At 37.5% G+C, this 14,070-nt stretch overlaps 2 long non-coding RNA genes across 5 annotated transcripts in view; one reads left to right on the forward strand and one right to left on the reverse strand.

The window, feature by feature from the left end:
• Positions 1 to 9,693, forward strand: part of LOC149031718 (uncharacterized) — a 63,767-nt gene extending 54,074 nt beyond the window's left edge. Inside the window, exons 1-2 of one of the 4 annotated variants that reach the window (XR_016177460.1) lie at positions 292 to 4,239; positions 5,952 to 9,693. This is a non-coding gene — a long non-coding RNA (uncharacterized LOC149031718). The other 3 variants (XR_016177457.1, XR_016177458.1, XR_016177459.1) reach the window with 3 other exon arrangements.
• LOC149031721 (uncharacterized) overlaps positions 1 to 12,013 on the reverse strand; it is a 31,322-nt gene extending 19,309 nt beyond the window's left edge. Inside the window, exon 1 of the long non-coding RNA XR_016177461.1 lies at positions 11,877 to 12,013. This is a non-coding gene — a long non-coding RNA (uncharacterized LOC149031721). The remainder of the gene's footprint in view (positions 1 to 11,876) is intronic.
• Between the last annotated feature and the right edge of the window lie 2,057 nt (positions 12,014 to 14,070).

Below are 14,070 nucleotides of genomic sequence, written 5' to 3' on the forward strand. Positions count from 1 at the left end.
TACAGATCTTTTAGCGAGTATTAGATAGAAAATAAAAATAAAGAAGAAGAAGAAAAAGAAGAAGAAGAAGAAAAAGAGGAAGAAAATTTTCTCGAAGCTTTCTATACGTACAAGGGGAATACTCGCAGTAATTGCTTTTAACGAGGGCCTGAGCCGCAGAAAAATACGGTCCGGTAGCAAAAACTTTTCCAATTTTAATCCGTCATTCGAGAACCGGGTTGGGCAAATAAAAAAAAAAGAGGTGAGGGGAGGGGGGGGGAGAGAAAAGAAAAGAAAAGAAACATGAAAAAAAAGAAAAAAAAAAGAAGAACGAACGAAAGGCGGTAACTTTCGTTCCATAACAAGTTGTTGCTTGAGGGGGAAGAATAAATAAATGGCGCGATGTTACCGTAGAGGGTTTCAAAGTAAGATAAAAAGAGAGAGTATCAGTTATAGTTGAAGTAAAAATGACGAAGAAGAAGAAAATGAAAGTGAGAGAGGGGTAGAAAGGGGATAAAAACAGATTTCAGAACGTAACCATAAATATTCTCGTTACTTTTTAATGGGTATTAGTTATTATTAACGTATCGAATTCATACTAAACTAATAATTACATGTACCTGACTGTATTAACGTTTAACAAATATTTTTTTTTTTTTTTTACAAAATTAACGCTCGTTTTTCAACCCCTTCTTGGTTATTAATTAATGTATCAAATATTACATGGATAATAATATTTTTGTTGACCACATAAGTGTGTGCAATTGTGATCAACCAATACGTTTAACAAGTATTCGATATAAAAAACAAGACTAATCAACCTGGATATAAAATATTTTGCTTTGCTAAAAGAAATGAACCCCTTTACGTAGAGCAGTACACCCCACTCAACCCCCGGTTTACCTTTTCTCGTAGATCCTAACCTTTTCTTCTTTTCCATTCCTATTTCTCTTCGTTTTTTTTTTTTTTTTTTTTTTTTAAACAAAGTCCTGGAGAGAGAGAGAAAGAGAAAGAAAGAGAAAGCTTCGAAGAATTTGCTTTGGATCTTTTGAGTGCTGGGAATTGGGATTGTAAAGGAGTGGTGGACTCTGGCGAAGTAGAAAGCAAAGGCAGAGGGGGCGCGATAGAAAGGCTCGTAAAGAGACTGAAAACACGGGGCCAGTCTTTACTTTACATTTCTACGGTCCATTCTTCCTTTGTACGGTAATTAAATAAGTTGAAGCCAACCGCGCGCTGGCCTTGCGTCCATTCAAGGACGCCCGCAGCTACGTTGCCGCCCAGCCCAAGAAAAGGTTTGCTAAATTATCTTCGTTGGTAGTTGGTGGTAGTTCCACAAGAGAGAAAGAGAGGAAAGAGGAGACTCCGTGGGCGATTTTAGTATGCGCTCGACGTATTTCGCTTACTCTGTTTCGGACACTAAAAAAAAAGCAAAAGAATTGCAAGAGAATGTGGCAGATTTTTTTTACTAAATATCATTTTATTCAGACGAATTTGTATCATTTTACATCGGTACTGTATTTTGTTTTATAAATAAAGTTGTTTAGGTGTTGGTTGTATTCATCAGAGATGGGATTATTCAGAAGGGTTTATAATTTAGTTAGAGTCATTGATTATTGACTTAATTATAGTTGCATACAATTGTTCAGATGTACTTTGCAATCTTTTTTTCTAAATTATGGATTGTGAAACACAATAAACTTGACATAACCAGTTACTAAATTTAATTTAGAACTGATGAACACACATAAAATGAATTGGGTTTAAAGTGATATCATTGATAATGTTGGGATTTTTTCGATTGATCAAAAGATGGCTGATATAGATTGGTTGAAGTAGAAGTCTTAGGACTTTGGAAGGCGTATACACTTACGATGATATTACGTCTTGAAGGTCTCGAGTGTAGAACCAAGCAAGAGTTATATTAGACAGGAGAGAAGAGCTCCGGTGGCAACTGCCGTCTTTCACTCGGCACTGAAACCTCGTGAGCCAAGAATCTTGCTAATTAGATATATAAGGAAGCTAATTGTAATAAGGTGGAGTCGGGTGTACAGTAGGAAAGAAGAGTGTGAGTAGAAGATAGAGGGAAAGGGTAAACTTCCCTTTCCCACTTTATCCTCGACCTCTTCTTCCGTCGCAACCCATACTACCTACCAACAGTACACGTACACACATATATCTACTTATCTATGCTTTTATGCATCCACCTGTCTCGTTTATTCACCATTTCTTAATATCAAGAAAAGATACTTTTAGAAAAAAAATCCTTAAAATTTATGATCACATTTAATTAAACAATTTTTAGTTAAAAAAAAAAAAACATTGTGTTTAATCAAATGATTCGATCAGAACATTATCACCAAATCATATTTATAATGTGAAATGTTGTTTATGGTTGTTGTTAGTTTTAAATTTCTATATGGGGCCTTGGTACCGTATCCCGTCGTGCCATTCGAAGATCACGGATGGTGGAAGTTTTGAGTGAAAGGGTGTATAAGCTAAAGGGTTGCCTTAGCGCGTGTAGTTATAACGAGGAGCCGAGTAATTTAACCCTTCTTAGAGTCGTCTTGTCTTCGCCATACCCACCTCTTCCTCTTCCTTTTCCACCCCTTCTCGTATCTTCTTATCACCTCTTCCTTCGCGCTATAATCTACGAGCATCCTCCTCCCTCTAACCCTCCTCACCTAACCTCACCCCATCCAACAGAGCCGCTTTATTTGAGAACAACGAAGGTGATCGCTTGATTAAATTCTTTTGCATGCTAATCACCTATTTTTATTTTGATAAATGATATCCCCATAAACGTTAACGATTGCCAAGTTTTATAAAGTTATGGAAAATAATTCAACACTAACTAAGTTTAGGTATATCCAAATTCTTCATACAATTTGTTGATACTTTAACATTTAAGTCTTGACAAAAATGGTTTTGTATTTGTATTATTTTTATGAGGGAATACGTTATGAGGTATGGGTGAAAAGGGGTAAGGTTACGAATTGTATATCCCATGTATTCGAGGCAAGGAACTTCACCGATAGGGACAGGGAATTTATTGCTAGCCGTTTCCAGCACAGTCGAGTTCCTATCTTCTAAAGCTTATAATTTTGACGACCCAGATAAGCCGCCGCGAATAGGACGATGGGGTACCGCTTGAAAGTACCCGTGATTTCTCCTTTCTATGTATTATATTTCGTAGAAGGTGGATGTCCCAGTTGGAAACTATCTAAGTCTCTCTCTCTCTCTCTCTCTCTCTCTCTCTCTCTTGGACACGGAAACACGTTGAATCACGAAGAATAGCGTGTTGAAAATGTAAGAATTGTCTATGAGAAAAGTTTCTTAATATTTAACAACAAAAAAGTAATACCTAAACTAACCTAAACCACCAACATATTCATAAGTATAAGTAAAATAATAACGTGATCAATGTTAGTTGATTTTAATCTTTCAGATTTAGCAAAGAAAACAAATAAAAAGTTCGGATGATAATCGATCTCATTTTTGAAGGAATGTCTGAAGTTTTAGGCTCGATGAAGGGGAAGGTGCAGGTGGTAGATGAAGGGTGTGTGTTAACCCTCCAGTGTTTTGGTCGGCAACAGATAACAAAAATACGAGGGAAAGTTTTCGTTAGGCCATAACCTTTCTCGCGTAGCTAGTCGCACAAGTCGCGAGCCGAACATTAGCATAGTAATGAATATTATTACATTTCGGGTGCACACTCAGTTTAATTCCATCTTCCCAGTCGTAAAGATAATAAGCGAGTGGCGGCTGCTTCTCGCTGTATTCTCGGCTTGAGTCCTGGTTTTGGTTGTGGTGGTAGTGGTGGTAGAAGAGGATGCGCGACGGGGTTAGTCGTTGGAGGTGATACCAAGCTATGGTCGTGGAGGAGGTGAACTGTTGAAGTATGTAAGAAAGACAGAGATAGAAATAGAAATATAAAGAGAAGGAGAGAGAGAGAGAGAGAGAGAGAGAGAGAGAAGGAAAGATTTAGAGAGGGTAGAGAGATGGTTCCGAAGGAAGTAGGAAAAGGCGGATGTCGTGGGGTGGTTTCAGGGTGGTAGCGGGGTGGCTTGGCTTTAAGAGGTTCTCAGAAGGAGTAAATATAAACTTGGGAAAGTGACAAAGATAATTCTAATAAAAGCGAGGACGACTGCGACTACGAACAACGACGAAGAGCACTCCCGCTTTCTCCTCGCTTAATTCGTGACATATTCCGGCATTGCATTACTTTTGTCCCCCCTCTTCTTCACTTGCCCACACCTAACGGTAACCTTCTCGCCCAAGATTTCCTTACCGTTTTATACATATTTCTATATATATATAATGTGGATGTGTGTGTGTGTGATCCTGTAAGTTTCTCCCTACGTAAAGTAAAGATTCGTTAAAAGAGATGAAGTTAATCAAGGATAAATTTTGGAAGAAACTTCAACAATAGTATCTTCTTGCATAATTCAAAAAGAAAAATCAATGCACTATTAATGTATCATAAATTGGTTGTTATGTTAGGAATATTGTCGCAGTATTTTGTTCAGGGTTGATATATTTCTTCGAATAGCCAATTCCTAACCTTAATTCGTGATACGTTAAAAGAAAAAGAGAAAGAGAGTTTGTGTGCATGTGGGAGAGAGAGAGAGAGAGGTCGACGGTCGCGATATATTTTCCGCGAAGCAAGCAAGCCAACCGACGGACGACCATGCAGTATGTATATTTCCATTCCGCAGTTACGAGGTGTGTAGGATGATTTTATATGCAAAGAGTAGTTTAGAGCTAATTGTTAATAATAGGATTGGTAAGGTGGGAATTCAGCTCGTGCAACCAGTCGAGTTCTCTCTTCCATCCCCACCCTGGTTTTCCTCTCAGTGTTCCCAGCACAGAGCTACCTACCCCTTTTCCAACCTAGCCTACTACACATCCTACTCTACAGGCGCATCTCATTTGACACTAGAGTCAGTGGGTGCTCGCAGATCTCTGCCTGTCCGTCTGTCCGTTCGTCTCTGTCTCTACTGTCCGCTTGCTACCCCCTTTTTCCTCCCCCAGCTCGTGCACCACCTACTTCTCATCCTCTTCCTCGTCCTCTTCCACCACCATCCCCAATGCAAGCAACCCCGTACCTCTCAACCCCCTTTACCTTCTCTTCCTCCTCCTATTTCTCCACCAACTCCGCACTCCTACCTACCGCTTGCATATACGGTAGTACGGATAGGTACGTCTGCACCGTAGGTGGACGTACGTTAGTACGTAGCAGCCACGTACGCGGACGTAGGATACGTGCCGGGCGCCATTTCCGCGCTTCGGGTATAAACGTATACGGTGCGGCACGTACGAGTACCTACGTATTATTACGTATAAACGCGTAATTCTGAGTTATATGCCAGCCTTGTTAATGATAATTAAAACGCCTCGCTCTATACTTTTTGCCTTGGAATATTTTCTGAAATTCTCGCCCAGATAATGGCGCCATTCGTATCTCTTCTCTCGTTTCTATTCTCTTTCTCTTATTCGCTCACATACTGGTTCTTTCTATATGTATATGCGTGTACGTATATCTCTTTCTCTCACCAGCTTTTCTCTGAATTCTACCCTCCAACCAATGGCTTTAACATTTCTCTCTCTCTCTCTCTCTCTATCTCTCTATCTTTATTTCTCTATCTTTCTATCTCTCTTTTTCACTCACTCTTTCTATCTTTTATCTTTCTGCGAACGTGTTGTTCGTGAAAACGCTTGGGTCCTTTTAAATGTTATAACCTACAGTTCTATGACGGATTCGGGGTAGGCGGTGTGTGCTATTTCTTTTTTTCTATTCCAGTTCCAACATGTCAATTAAATTTTCGTGATTCTATTGGTACCGAGACTTTAGGAATTTGTTTCCCTTTTTTTTTGTCTAGAAAAAAAAAAAGAGAGGGCAAATGGTTCCTTTTGAAATATGAATATATTATCATTTCTGTCTGTTCTTTCCTTTTTTTTTTTTTTTTTTGTAGGATTCTTTAACAACGAGGAGTTTGGGGCTGGAAGAAAACAGCAGCAGAGAATGGCTATAGAAATTAATGCGAAACGTTAAATTGAAGTTTCGATGGAACGGATATAACACGGCTGAGCGAGAAGATACGAAAAGGGAGTGTAGATATCTATCTATCCGTAGAGGATGGGTGGAATGGGGTAGGTTCGGGGTAAGTCGGAGGAGAGTACATCGTACGAAATATGGCCGGCCGATGGGATCCTCAACGGGGCAACTTTACAACCCAGGCAAACCGCCTCCAAAGCCCCTTTCCATCTTTTCCTCCACTCCCGCGACTCATCAGCATGAATATTCATTATTTGATGATATTTCTCGAGCAGGTTCTCTATCTCTCTCTCTCTCTCTCTTTCTCTTTCTCTATTTCTATCTCTTTCTCTTTCTCGACCCTTTCTTCGTAACGCAGGGATCGTTAGATGTTAACGACGATCGGCAACTACGGGACTGAACGAACGAACGAACGAACGAACGAACCAACGATCGAACCCAACGAGATTGGTTAGAACAACGTGACGAGACTTCTCACCAATTTTACACATTCCCAGAATAATATTCATCTGTTATTTGATTTAACATCTTATTCATATTTATTTGTTCAATATCTTAAAGATCAATACATTTTTTTTAAATTGGTCAGACATTTTGTTAATATTTAGAACCATCCTTGAAGATGCAATTGAATAAAGTGCAAATGAAGTTTTGAGTTAGTAGTTTTCAGCACGATAAATTACAAATGAACGATTTGAAATACTTAGAATCGTTATTTTCGTTAGTTCAACAATACTAAGACGAGAACGGAACCTTCATTTTCTTCAGGAAATCGTTTTTGGTTTATGGCACAGGGTGCATGGACTTGAAAAGAAAAGCGGGGCTCGTTAGTTCAGCGAGAAATTAATTATTTGCCCGCCATAACCGCGACCGCTCGAGTAATGGTGAAAAATGTCTGGATTGTACTGGGGGATTACATTACGAGGGATGATGGGGTGAAAAGGAGGTTGAGGAGGAAGAGAAAGAGAAAGAATTGGAACAGTGAAAGGAGGTGTGCCACCACGAGGAAAGAAAAGAATAAGAAACAACGTATCGGTCTGCCTCGTTACATTTAAATTGGAAGGGTATGATTGAGTGCCATAGTTATTCATCTGAAATAATATTAAAAAATATATTTCCTACTTCGAATCATTTTACCATTCTGCCATTTTTGTTGTTGTTGTTGCAACTTTATATTCCCTTCTTTGGTTTATATAATTTTGATTTTGATTTTAACTAAAATTAGGTATATCTGTTCAATAAGATTGAATTAATGACGTGTCCTAATCAAGAGAAAGGATCAACGATGCTTTTCTCACGTAAGAAGAGTTTACTCGACCGATATCGGTAGGACCGTCCGTTATCCAAATCTCTCGGGCTTGTTTATGGTGCGGTGATGTTAGAAGAGAGAACGGAAAAGCTAAACGAGAGAGAAGGAGATAGGAAGACTAGTCAACCTTTCCGGATTGGCTTTCATTAATTCGCTAACCCTATCTACTCCTACCGTACCTTTTAAGATCCCCCCCCCTTCAGCAATCCTAACCCCATCTTCTTATTCACTTGCACACCCTTGCCAACTCTTGGTTATTTCAAAGCAAATTCTCACACGTAAAAACCTACGTTACGTAAGTATTAATATATACAACTATCTGTGTAGATATGTTTTAAGTGTGTAGGATAAATCGTAATACATAAGACATAATCGGCAAATATCCTCCGGTAGCTTAGATTCTCAACGCAGTACACTACGGAGAGTCAGGAGTTGAATATTTCAGAACGAGAGGACGTTAAAGCTACCCTTCTTACGGTAGCTATTAACCTCAACACCCATTTCCAGCATCGCTAGGAGTTAACAGTAGCACTAACACCATCAACACCAATACGACTACTACAACTACAGACAGCTGAGCGACCACCATCGACCGAACTACGAGTGAACTGACTTTCGACCGTCCATCACTTCTACTAACCCTTACGTAGTCCAACATACGTGTAGGGAGGGTGAGTGGAAAGGGATGAGGCGAGTAAGCGTGCGACAGATATACAGACGTGGTCCGTTTCCTAGATTCGCGAGTCAGCATTTAATGACTCTTCGATAAAACGGGACATTTAGTACTGGAGACTAATGTGTAATGGAAAAGATCCCCATTATGGTTATCAAAAGTGTTTCAAAAGTTAATTTATTAATTGTTTAATATCATTTTTTTAAGATAACAAATGAAATGAATAAAATGTTATTTACAATTAATCCAATGATCCAATTATTATCCTTGTAAATTGTCGGAATTGTTGGATATAAAAATGTTTTTAAAATGGATACCTATTTTTATAAATAATTTAATGAACAATCAAACATCCAATTAATTCGTTTAATTACAAATAGTAGAGTACAATAAAATCCCACATTCTTCGAAGTAGTTCAGTACGAATTTACGCTCGGTAGAATACGTAAATAACTTTGGGTGACGTACGACGTAGTAGAAGAACCGAGGGGTTGGGTTGTTTGGGGGGAGTTTCGTTGGGAGTAAAGGGGGTAGTTGTTGGTCCTAAGGCGGTCACTTGAATTTGTGTGGTGTGAACGCGGGATGGACCAGTAAATCCACCCTTTCGTGATCTCTTAGCGAACTCGGCTCATAGATCGTACGAACTATCGTGCAACAAACCCCCGCCTCCTGTTCTGCGTTAGGTTCGACCTCCAAACTACCCTTCCGTGCTTTGGCACCCTCGTAAGGAACTCACCAACATTGCCACTCGCTACCAACCCTCAAGAAACTAAGCTTATTCGTCTACAATACAACTTTGACTTTTACTTCATTGTATACGTAGTATACAGTAGTTAGAAGTGTTTAAAAAATGCCGCTTATAGGCGTCATCAAAAAAAATCCTGTAGAGTCTACTGTAGATGACAGACAGTATTCTAATTATTCTCTGCAGATGTAGAAAGGTTTAAGGATTCTACCAATACCCACTAGTGCAACTCATGGATGGTTCGTTGGGTATAATTACTTCCCAAAAGTACGCATTATTTAACTGTTCTACTTATTCCATCACATACTCGTATTTGGTATCATTAAAAAGCGTTTTTTAAAAATCCATTTAGTTTATAGTGTAAATTTTTTCAATTACATTTCGAACTTTTCAACGAAGTTGATTCAAAACGTTTTGCACAATGTTTCTCAGATCAGGATCGTAATAGGAAAAAGAGGAAGGACGTGATTCGTATAAAGCTTGGCAAGCTCGTAACTTTCTCTCTCTCTCTTTTTCTCTCTAAAGTCCTGATTCAAAGTATACTCTTCAAGGTCGTAAAAGACGGCATAAAATCGTCATTCCATGCTCGAGCGTGCCACGTTTGCCGGAATAAAAGGCCAACTGACGTTTTCGACACAATAAATGCGAGTTATGAATATGTTCGATGCACATTACTTATACAATATAATGTGTCTCCTTTTTCTTCCTATAACCTGACAAGAAAGAAAGAAAGAAAGAAAGAAAGAAAATAAGGGTGAGTTTTCGAAGGGAGGATACACTTCGATACACGAGGATCATCATTGTCGTTGTCGTCGTTTTAAATTAGCATAAGTTCAAATGCGAGATACGAGCATAAAAGCGTCTCCTTCCCGTCGCATCAAAATTGCGAACGACAGAACGTTCAGTAAGAAAAAAAAAAATATAAAAATCAACCTTTTATGATATCACGTTACAATCGAGCACTCACTTATATTCAAATTAGGATCGTTTATTATTATTTAAACGTTACGTACGATCAATTTTATACATTTTGTAATTCGTTCTAACATTTAATTATAAAAATCAATTTTTGGATCATTTATACAATTTCAATCTTTGAAAAATATATTCAAATGTTTTGTATTAAAGTTCGTAATAATAATAGTAGTTAGAACACCATAGAAAATGTAGGGGTTGATTTTTCATTTGTACGATTCGTAACATTTGAAGAAGTTTTTCATCTAATGTGTGAGTACAAATATTTCATGTATTTTTTTCCTTTAGTATTGCTAAGATGCCAACAACGAAAACGACAACGACGAAAGACGATTTTGACGACGTACAACGCGGTGAGTTTAAAGGGCCCAAAAGGTATAACAAAACGAGGGTTATTTAATGACGCGTGGCGATATTAAAATGGCATAAAAATGAGCTGTAATTTGTATCTGGCCGCGAAAAGTAACCCTCCTGCTTTGAGCCGAACGACGTATGCCTCAAACCATCATCATCCCCCTAAACCCCCCACTTTCGTTAACTCATAAGGCTTACCACCCTCTCAACCCCTACCTCGCCCTTTGCCTTACCTCGACTTTGTACTATTATTGTTATTAATATCAAAGGTCGCGGGCGCACTTAATACCCTGAAAAATCGCCGTATTTTCGTATCAGCCACCCACCCCCTCCTCCGAACCACCCCTCATTCTCTCTCTTCAACCTCGTTCACTTGTATTTTCCAAAAGGGAGGATGCAAGAAGTATGGGGGATGACGAACGTCCTTCCCTGAGACGCATTAAGAAAAAAGAACGTTGCTGCTTCTCGTGATTCCTTTTTTCTTTTCTTTTAAATAGAGTGGGAAAGAAATATTCATGGGTAATATTACGGTTAAAGTTTGAAAAGAATATTACATATTTTATGTTTCATATTCTTTTGATAATTTTCTATCTAGGGATTGGGTGAAACATTTTGTTTCACGAATTGAGATATGTGCACAAAACGTTTCGTACTTAAACAATTGCAATTGTGCAATGCAATGTTATAGTTCAGTTAAATTATATATCTATTTTTTTAATAATTAAATATATATATATATGATGAAAATTGAAAAATCTTAGTAAAAATAATAAGAAAAAGAAAGGAAAACATTGGGGGAAAAGATTTGTGGTTAATGTCTTCTTCGATAAAGCCGCATTAGAACCGTTTCATCCCCCTATTTTAAGTATTTCCCACCTTCTTCCTTACGATTCGTCAAAATCCATCCTTCCACGCGAAAGGATCTACGGATAAAAATGTCATTTGAATATTTGGCGTACGTCCTCTCCTTTCGGCATCATTTATAACTCGCGACAATAAACTCAACCTACTATTTTTCTCTATCTCTTAGTGGTAGTAATCTTTATGGGTAGCGATACAACATACTTTCTATCTTACAACACTTTTCTACAGTGTGTCTATCGTTTTCGACTTTTCAAGCTTCCTTTAAACTTCCTTCGCGACACCATAGAAATGTGACTTTACGATATGTATGCTAAACGTCGCATGGTTTCATTTCAACACCCCCCTTTAAATCATTTCTTCAAGTATTTCGTACTTTTTCTTATGGTTATGTTAGCAAATATTTTATTTACAATATAATTTAAATGTAATATATATGTTATGGTCAATATATACAATTTTTGTGTCACGGTTGCGTCAGAGTTGCGTCAGGATTTTTAAATTTACTTAATAATATTTAAAAAAATATATATATATATACTATAATTAATAAATATTATAATTTTGTATTACATTTATAATATTAAATGAAATAATAAACTGTAAATGCAATTTTCAATGACAATAAAAGAAATAAAAAATAAATCGAATATTTTAGAAATTTAGGGGATGACATTAGCGTCGTCTATTAAACGACGTTTACCCAACTCGTTGGCGCATTGGCCTTTAACCCTTCCCGGTATGAGGAAAACCACTAACGTGGGTTGGTTCGGGTAGTTCGAGCTGGCCACCCCACTCGTGGTGGTGGTTGCTCTTCTAAGATCAAGTGCTTTCCAGTACCACACCAAGCCAAACCTCTCTTTCTACTTTCACCTTTTCTCTCTCACTCACTCTCTCAAACATTCCCACTCTTTCTCTGTCTTACCCATTCCAACGAGTCCATAAGTCCGGTCTGTTCTGCTGTCCAAGATAGGGGCAGATTGATAAACCAACCACCCTCTCTTCCCCGGCTAAATTCTTGTGGCCGGCCACGGAACTTCAGTGGCTCTCACTTGATCTTGCCAATAATTGCAAAATTAATCTACAATCGTTTAATACTAACCAATAAAAATCAAGCTTATTATCAAGGGTGTTGTTAAACATTTTTCAAAACAACTTTGCTAACACATATTATTTCTTTAAAATGTAATATAAATTATTGAATTGTAATTTTGTAAAAATACAATTACAAATATTTAATATAAATATAATACTGTTTTGAACACAAATATCTGTATTTAAGAATTATGTGTTTCAAATTTGATAAAAAAAAAAAAAAAAAGTAAAACTGTCCCAATAAAATAGTTCTAACATCATACATGAGCTGATTTATCAATGTTCATGGGAATGATACAATTCTAACGAGTTGTCTTACAAGAAGAAAAATAAAAAGAAAGGAAGAAAAAAGTTGCGTGTTCGATGAACGTGACGAGTCATGACGAAGTAAACAGCAAACGTTAGACCAAGTCCGTTGAGCACCCCATGGGGTGAAATATTTGGAGTTGAGGGATAGTGGGTCAAGCTGGTAGAGAGAATTAGACGACTAAAGAGGAAGGTTTGGGAGTCAAGGGAGTCTAGAGTATTGTCACCGGAAGTCTAGGTTGGTTCAAGTCCAAAAGGTTCAAGTAATTGGATAGAGGAGATCGAGGCGAGTGTCGCTTTGGGTTTTGTTGCTATCCTTTTCTTGATCATTCATGGGATCCACGGAACCCTGGTCTGTCCATCCATCTACTCGTTTGTCCGTTTGGTGTCGTTTACACCGGATATTCCCTGCCCTTTCTTATTCGATGCTAGTTGAAGACTATAAACCTATCAGTTAGGGAGTACTTCAGTTTATGGTTACGTTGTCTTTACATGCACCAATGTGTCACGCGATTCTTCACAACTATCATGTATACTTTTTATGTTATTGGTATTAGATTGATGACGTTTTTATTCAGTTGTCTGATCAATTATTTCTAAGATTTGTAAATGTTCAAACAGTTGACCAGACCTTTATCACAAATTGGTTTTCTATGTTTTGAATTATTTGTGAATATTAGGACACTGGATATCTTTAGATTTGAGGTTAGGTATATATAATTAAATATATCAAAAATGTTTCTATCAAGAATAAAGAAATAAAGCACATGTTGTAAGATCGTAAGTCAACCACAAATCGGCTTAACAATTGTCCAAGTCGGCGCACTTTTGATTTATCCTAATTGCTATTTCGATAATGAAGGTTAGTCCGGTTTACTCGCGACTCTTGCATTCCCATTATCGAACTTGGACGTGCAGGAAATATAATACAATCGCATTCGAGTTAAGGAACGTCCGTTAAGAACGTCTGTTCACCGAGTACCATTCCTAATCGTTAACTAATTACATATTAAATCTTAGCCCAAACGTTTAATAATAATCGTTAAAATAATACCACCATAAGAAAGATAAAAAGTATTATCTTAAATTTAGACTAAAATCAATAATATTAATATACATTAGTCTTATACATTTAATTTTATATCAAAGTCTTAATATTATCAAAGTCATTTGATGTATGTATTCGTTAAATGAACCACAAAGGAAGCACAGAACTGGTCTTAAAACCGCTTCAGTTAACCGTTCTTCCTGTTTCAACGTTCGTAGATTGTTTTGTGCGTCTTATGAAACCACGGATCTGGAATTAGTCTGCCCTCAAAAACCACCATTATATCTTTCTCTTTCTGTCTCGTGTTCTATTATTAATACGACCACAAAACGTTGGGCTCCTTAACAACTTATTTTCCATTTAAATTTCTATCCTAATGAAGAAGGTTTAACCTAACTGGACATTGTCAAAGTATATTGATTTGTATTTTATTTAGAATTGTAATTACTACGTTTTTGGCACATGACTTGTGAAAAATATAAGAAGATGTTTCGAATATATAGAAAATAAGAATAAGAATAAGAATAAGAATAAGAATAAGAAGAAGAAGAAGAAGAAGAGAGCGCAACCGAATGGCTCCCAAGAGCACAGAGTTCGAATCCCATTACCGGACTCGCGCCCGTTAAATAGGTCTCGCATCGTCAACCGGAAAATATACACACCACCCTTG

The sequence above is a fragment of the Polistes dominula genome, unplaced genomic scaffold (assembly GCF_049000335.1).
Source record: "Polistes dominula isolate Pdom_NZ unplaced genomic scaffold, Pdom_raw_medaka contig_78, whole genome shotgun sequence".
In the NCBI taxonomy this organism is placed as follows: domain Eukaryota; kingdom Metazoa; phylum Arthropoda; class Insecta; order Hymenoptera; family Vespidae; genus Polistes; species Polistes dominula.